Source organism: Spermophilus citellus (genome assembly GCF_964194105.1).
Source record: "Spermophilus citellus genome assembly, chromosome: 1".
In the NCBI taxonomy this organism is placed as follows: domain Eukaryota; kingdom Metazoa; phylum Chordata; class Mammalia; order Rodentia; family Sciuridae; genus Spermophilus; species Spermophilus citellus.
In genome coordinates this window covers 26,443,542-26,450,731 of record NC_138182.1, presented here as the reverse complement: position 1 = coordinate 26,450,731, position 7,190 = coordinate 26,443,542, and positions in this window count along the sequence as shown.

Sequence of the window (7,190 nt, the reverse complement as noted above, 5' to 3'; positions counted from 1 at the left end):
GCCCACTGGCAGCCATAGAGTATGGGACTCAGAAAATATTAATTTATTATTTTTAACAAATCTGTACAATTAAACAATAATCTGCTGTGATACATGTTTATTGTGTGTTCTTAATTTTTCGTTAACTCACTCATCCCTTGTTTTCCCATTTGTATAAATTTGACGTGCACAATGGGAACTATTTGAAAATGTTTAATTTTTAAATTCTACAAGACCCTTCCTAGAACTCTCACTTAGCTCAAGACCTGGTGTTAGAAGTCATTTTCCTTTATGTTCTTTAACAACCGTGTTATCTCACTCAAGATCACAGATTTGCATCTTGTAATTATCTCACCATGTCAAACAGGTCTTCATTGACTGACAAACTATTCTACTTCCCCAAAGAGGAAGCACCATAGTGCATATGTAGTGGACATCTGTTTGTCATTCATTTTTAAAGAAACTACTGCTGATCCAGTTGATCTCTATAGTGGTTATAATAGCCTCTTTCAGACTTTCTGTAGTAAGTGGTGAGCGTCTTCAGTATCTTTTGGTCATTTGTAGGACATTTCAGGCTTTGCCTAATAGAAGGGCTTTTGGTACATGTAGGAAAACCAAATTATTTTAAATGCAATACAGCTTTCAGATAAATCCTCTAGTTGCTCCTTTGCAACGTGAAGGATTCTCTTACAAAGCCAATAATTACTTCCTAATGCAAGGGTTTTGCAGATCGGGAATCCAATCCATCAAGTTTGCTTAAAACAGGTAGACCCTTCTTTATTTGCTAATCTAAGGATTGGCCTTTGGGCTTAAATTCAATTTAAAGAAGAAGAAGAAGAAGAAAAAAAAGAATAATCAGAGAAGATGGCTCTTGTTTTGATGAAGTTGATTGTTGCTATAAAGAATAACGTGGTCCATTCACAAGGAAGGAAATGTGGGTCTGGAGAGGGACTGAACTACTTAGAAGCAGAATAGTCAGGTTTGCAGCACAGCCAGGATCTGAAGACCTTGGATTTTTCTCTTCACATTTATTAGGCTGTGTGGGAGACTACTCCCTATCAAAAGCGAGCAAACAAAATTGCACTTATTCCATATCCCCCAAAAGGGAGGATCTATGTGTAACTGATTTTATACAGAATGGTAGCAATAGGATGGATGGATCTAGCACAAAGAGATAAGGACCCCCAGCAAGCATATTTGTAAGTTGATGTTGTAAATCAAAACCACTAGGGTGAAAAAGGACACAGCTAGTTGGAGAGGCATGTTTTTCTAACCTGGAGAATTTAAAACTGAAAATCAGGCCTCCTTCCTATCCAGAAAGGCTGCACGGTGCCCTTTAAATTTATCCTTTGTGTTCCTCATTCACATGCCTCTATCTTGTATTGCTGCCATCTGATCCTCAGGGAGGAAAAGAATCTTGCTTTGTCTCTGCCAGACCTTCAAAGCAAACGTAGTGCTTTGTTTCAGAGCTCTTTCTCCTTCACAAAATGCTGATATAGTTTCTACAAATGGCAAGAAATCTGATGGTGGGAGCGGGGGCAGGTTGTGCAAGAAAAAGAATTTTCCTTTTCTGCAACTGAGACAGGATGCTTTCGAGTCCTGTCCCCAGGGATAAGGAACATGTTCAATTGGTGGCCTAGACGCTAGATGCTTAAGAGTTTCTTTCTGGGACTCTGGGCCAAGCAGTGTAGGAATGGGCAGTGGGAGCGGGGCTGGGGAATCTATGCCACCTAAATGTTCAGCCCAATCTCTCTTTGTTTAAATTTGTCTTGAGTTTTTTAACTGAATGTTCTTTAAGGTGACACATTTTCAAAAGGAAACCTCCAATGCTGACTGCTCAGCTTAATCAACCTCTTTGAACTTTCCTTTCGGGTTTTCTAAATCCTCAGTGTGCTTGACTGCTTGAAGTTGAGCAAGAGGGCATTTCAGGAGATCCATCAGAGATAATAGGAGGCTTCTGAGCTTTCCTAGGGTAAAAGAATGCTGTTTCCAGAAATCATGAACAAGAGTACTATTATGAGCATTTAATTATTTCTATGAATACATTACAAACTCCTCCATCACTAGAATATAATAACTAAAAACTGCCTTATAATGAAATTTAAATGAATTTCTTTCCATGAAAATGAGACTTAAAAATAAGACAGGCAAACACTGGCGTCCCCCATTCCACCCCACCCCCGTTGGTTTCTCAAAAAGTTGTTCCATCAAAACAGAAGAGGAATGTTGTCCCTGACATGTATGACATGATATCAACATAACTTTCATTATCATTTCAAGACCCTATTTATATAATATTCCAGGGCAACTCCAACTACTTCAAGGATATTGCGAAATGCCTTTTTACAAGTCCAGGTAAAGTTTAATGCCAGGTGTGGTGGTATTCACCTGTAATCCCAGCAACTCAGGAGGCTGAAGCAGAAAGATGAAAAGTTGGAGGTCAGCCTCAGAAACTTGAGGAGACCCTGTCTTAAAATAAAAATAAATAAATAAATAAAAAGGATTAGGGATGCAGCTCAGCGCTAAAGTGCCTCTGGGTTCAATCCCCAGTATTCTAAATAAATAAATAAAGTTTAATAATAAGTTAGTTGGAAAGGTAGATACATGTCATTAAGGATTTTTAGAGATAGAAGCATACATCACCAATTATATAAATATATTTGTTCTATTTATGTACACACACAGAACATAAATCTTTGCCAAGAAGCCAAAGACCTGAGGTCTAAACAATATTAGATTGAGTTTAAATTCGAAAAGTAAGAAAGTAAATGAAATACATTTAACTTTGACTATTTAAGCATTATTTATGCAATTTATGGAGCTTTTCTTTTTATTCCTGATTATACTTGGATTCTGGTCCATTGAGTCTTAGGAATATCCCAAGATGGTTGTTTTGGTAGGAGAGCAGATTTCAGTCATATTGAAGTATCTGTTCCAGCTCAGATCAAAATGTTAAACAGGGGGTGGGGAGAGCCATATTTTTAAAAATATACTTATGTTGCAACCTAGTATTATAGTGGAACAATAGGCTGTCATTTATTAGGCTGTTTACAAGGAGTTTTGATGCTGGCAACATGCCTGTGGTATGTAAAAAAAGGTAAGATTCTAAACTGTACATAAAATATGAGTTCAAATATGTAAAAGAAATATGGAAACCAAGAATACCATGATGGGGTTAAGGTTCCTGGCTTCCTGTTCCTGGCTTTTTCTGGCTTCCTATTCTTTCATGCTTTTCTAATAAGGATGTATTATTTTGCTATTTGTGATTTTTTTAAGCAAGTTTTAAAAGCTAAATCCACTTTTATGCCTTCTCTGGACTCCATGATTCTTAACCAACCCTTGTATATTTTTGCAAAGTTTGGGGTTAGAGAAGCTCTTTAGGCATCTCCATAGAGATTACCAAGGACTATGGATTCCCAAGAATTATGGTCACAATCCAGTTTTACAAAGTGTGGATCAAAAGGCTGACTTAAGCCCAGTTATGTCTACATGTAGTGCATCACATACCTCCCAATGATGTTTTGGTCAATGACAGACTGCATATGTGATGGTCGTCCCTTAAGATTGTATGATCTTAAAGAAGAATGAAATTATGGCATTTGCTGGTAAATGGATGGAGCTGAAGAATAAGCAAAATAAGCCAATCCCCCCAAAACCAAAGGCCAAATGTTCATTGATATGCAGATGCTAATAAACAATGGGGGAGTGGTGCTAAGGAAGAATAGGGGTACTTTAGATTAGGTAGAGGGGAGTGAAGGAAGGGGGGGATATGGGGTAGAAAAAATAGTAGAATGAAACAGACATTATTACCTTATGTATATATATGCATGACTGATGTGATTCTACAATATGCATAGTCAGAAAAATGAGAAGTTATATCCCAATTATGTATGACATATCAAAGTGAACAAACGCTTCCTATTATCATGTATAACTAATTAAAACAAGTTTAAAAAATTTAAAAAATTATATGCCCTAGTGACATCATAGCCATCTTAGTTGTGTTAAGTACACTCTATGATATTTACACAATGATGAAACCACCTGATGATGCACTTCTCCGAACATGTCCTGTTGTTAAGCAACACATGACTATACATTGCATATGTATTAAATGACTGTAATTGATTACCAAAGCTTACATTTTAATGAGTATTAAATTTAATTTTTTAAATTCCTCCAGGAAAAAGCAGATGGTTTACAGTCTAGTGAACAACAACTTAAAAGGAAATACAGGCAGAAAACAGAAGACAGTTCCAAAAGAGAGTCTCAATTGTTATTTCATAGAGATTAAGCATTAGAAGAGACCTCTTTTTTTTTGGGGGGGGGTGGTCAGAGACGTTTAACTGGGAGCTTTGCCAGAACTGGGACTAGAATCGAGGGCCCAGCAGAAACAGTGCTCTGATAATCAGGAAGACTAGCTCCGTCTGAAGTTAGAACAAGAAGAATAGGAGTCAAGAATACAGAGTTTGAGGGAGTCTTGCTGAAGTCAGGGTGACACTTGATAAAAACAGCCCTGACTCATGTGGCTGGACAGAGCCATCCTCACCTTGGGATCCGAGTCACTGAACCAAACTGACTCAGTTTTATTACTTATAACCACCTGCCTGAGGCCAGATTGCACCCTGGTTGATTACCATCGGGAGGAAAGTTGTTTCCATCAGCACACTTGCAAGGATTGGCAAGCATGTGTGCTGCTCTCCCCATGGTGGCCTCCAAGGGAGAGAAGTACAGAGATCTTAGCCAAGGATAGGAGCAAGAATTCCAAGCAAAAGCTTGGGGCTTGGGGCTGCTGCTGCTGCACGTGCCTCATCCTACCTGCTCAAAGCAGTGATGCTAATTAATGCGAACATTCACATTTCAATCTGTAGTTTGTCTCTGTGATATCATTATTGTCTCTTCTGTAATCCTTTCCCTTATGTGACCTCCTGTCATGGCTGCTGTAGGGGGACAATTTGGTTGGTCCTGTCACTTCTACCTTAAACATATCCAAAAATTGATCCCCAGTTCTCCTCTACTCCCTCCTACCCAGATAGTCTAAGTCATCATCATTTTTAAAAAAGTATTTAAATGACAAAGATTGAATATAATCAAGATGTTCAATGTAATGACTTGACATAAATATACAACCTGTGTTATGGATTATAACATTGTCGCCTCTCCTGACCTTAGATCCTTAGAATTTCTTCATCTTGTAACCAAAGTGTTAATTGTTATACCTTTTGGCCAGTGTCTCCCCATTTCCCTGTCCCCTGTCCCCTATCAACCACAATTCTATTCTCTGTTTCTATCAGTTCACCAACTTTCATTTCTTTCCTAGATTATGACAAAAATCTCCGGATGATCTCCTTGTTTCTTGGAACATCCCTCTATGTTTATAGTAGCCAGAGCAATTTACATAAAATATGACTCATTTGTTGATACTGCCCTGCTGCTATAGGAGTGTCTCCTCAAAGCTCATGTGCTAAAAGCTTGAACCCAGAATAGCACTATTGGGAGATTTTGGAAACTTTAAGAGGTGGGGCTTCAGGGGAGGTTTCAGGTCACTGCGGGCATGGCTTTGAAGGGGTTAATGGGACTTCAGTTTCCATATCCTTCCTTGCTTTCTTTTTCCACTTCCTGGCTACGAGGTGAGCAGCTTGACTCCAGCATGAGCTCCCTTCCATGATGTGCTGCTTCGCCACAGGCTCAAAGCAATAGGTCGTGAACTAATACCAGAGCCAAAATAAACCTTCCATCTTTCTATGTTGATTATCTCAGGCATTTGTTACAATAATGGAAAGCTGACTAACACACCTGCCTATTAAAACCTGCATGCTTTTCCTGTGCATGAACATCAACCCAAAGCGTTTGCTGGGCCTCGGAGGCATGACCTATTCATCTCTGACTTCTCTGAGGTTATTCCATGTCATTCCCTCCCATAGCTATCAAGCTCAGGCTATCCCAATTTTCTACCTTTCTCTGGAACCCACCAATTCTGCTTCCATCTTGGGGTCTTAGCACTTGCTAATGGCTTTGCTGAGAAAACTCTTACTCCCTACTCTTTTTTTTTTTAAAGTTTGATTTTGTTATAGATTTTTTTAAAACTATAGTTTTCAAAACAATGACCATACCTAATTATTTTCTAAAATACTTACATTTTGTTTAGCAAAATATTTTGCAATCATTTGAAGTCGGACAGCATGTATAATGAAGGGCCAGGGGTCTTGCGTGGGGAAAAACACCTCATGGCCCCCCACTATGCCTTTTGGGTGACATCTCTTCAGTAACTTTACCAACATCTGGGTTCTGGACGTCAGTTTTCAACCTCTTCTCCCTACAGCTCATCTGCTTGCCACCCGGCATGAACATCCTCCCTCACAGAAAACTTCCCAACCGCTCCACCTGAGTAACCTTGTCCCATCACTTTGTCTTTCTTTGGTCATTTCATTCACAGCACTTAGCACAATCTGAAGTGACCTTATTTATTTTAGATATTTATTTGCTTGTTGGCTCACCTGTTTGTTTTTCATTTCTCATATTGGGATTCCAGGTTCACTAGAGCAGGGATTTTGTGTCTTCTGCTCGCTAATGTGCCCAGATGCCCAATGCTATGTCTTTTCATAAATAGTGCTAAGGGTTTATACTAAAGCAATCTGTAGTCAGTGACTTTGCATAATTTTTATTACCTTTCTCCAAATGTACCCCATTTTCCAAAAGACTTCTATTTCCTGAACTGCATCGATAAAGTTTTTACTGATAGATTTTCCCATGAGATGGGTATCTGAGTATGCCCCAGCCCAAATCCAAGGAATCTGTTATTTGAGTTCCCTGAATAGCTGTATCTGTCATAAACACAGAATTCCTTTTAACTTTTTTAAAGTTTTGAAAGTATCTCAAGGATTCCTCCCTCTGCTCTTCCCGATCACCATATTTTCAGATCCCTTGTGCCAAAAAACCCAAGCAGGAAACCTACTGGATTAACCTCGAAGGATTTTGCCACTTTAAGATCCTATGATTCTGTGGGGCACTAGAACAGGTCAGCTGATTAAAAACTAAAAAAAATTTCACCCTCTATCCGAGAACATCCTTTCTTTTATTAGTCTCTGTGGGTAAAATGAATTTAAGATCCACAGCCAGCTGGGTTATCTGAGCTAAAAACAAAGGCTAAAACAAACAAACAAACAAAAACAAAACGAAGAGTAAAAATAAAGGTGAGCATACGCTTTAAC